The sequence below is a fragment of the Myotis davidii genome, unplaced genomic scaffold (assembly GCF_000327345.1).
Source record: "Myotis davidii unplaced genomic scaffold, ASM32734v1 scaffold663, whole genome shotgun sequence".
Lineage (NCBI taxonomy): Eukaryota > Metazoa > Chordata > Mammalia > Chiroptera > Vespertilionidae > Myotis > Myotis davidii.
The window spans coordinates 5,167,900-5,168,669 of NW_006295816.1; positions in this window are offsets into that span (position 1 = coordinate 5,167,900).

The window sequence follows — 770 nt, forward strand, 5'->3', positions numbered from 1 at the left end:
GGCGGGGTGAGAACGGCCTGGTTAGCAGCCCTTGCCCAGAGGCAGGGTCCCTCCGTGTTGTCTGAGGAACCTCCAGCAGCCATCCTTGGGGCTGATGGGCTCTCGGGAGGACGGAGGCCGCGCGCCTCCTAAATGCATGGCCAACACCGGGAGGAGGAGGGCTGAGAGCTAATGCGCCCCCGTCCTCCGCAGGAGCCACAGCTGACTCAGGGCGTCTGCACCCACAAACACTTTTTGTTGATCCTCACCTGAGGACATTGCTCCATTGATTTTTAGAGAGTGGAAGGAGGGGGAGAGACAGAGACACATCATTTGGTTGCCTCCCTCACGCATCCTGACCAGGGCCTGCAACCCAGGTTCATGCCCTTGTTCGCAATCGAATCCTCCTCGCTGATGTCCACTCCCTGCCACTTGGGGGAGACAGGAGTGTCCCACGGGCAGCGGCTGTCCTGACCACCTCCTCTCCGTTCCCACGTGTGGTCAGTGATGTGGGGCATGTGGTGTGGCAGTGGGTTTAATGCCTCCGTGCACTGGCAAGTCTTTCCTCCATGCCCCCTCCCTTGTCCACTAGCACCGCCGTTGGGGTTGGATGACAGCACCCGGGTACCCTCTGACCACTGGACAATGGATTACAGGGTACGGTCAGTGCGCCTCCGGCCCCAGCTTTCAGAGTTGCAGTCTTGCTTGGGCTCCCAGGACCCTGAGACATCCTGTAAGAGGTCCACTGACCAGTGGAGAGACCCGGGCACACACACAGCCACCTGAATAAG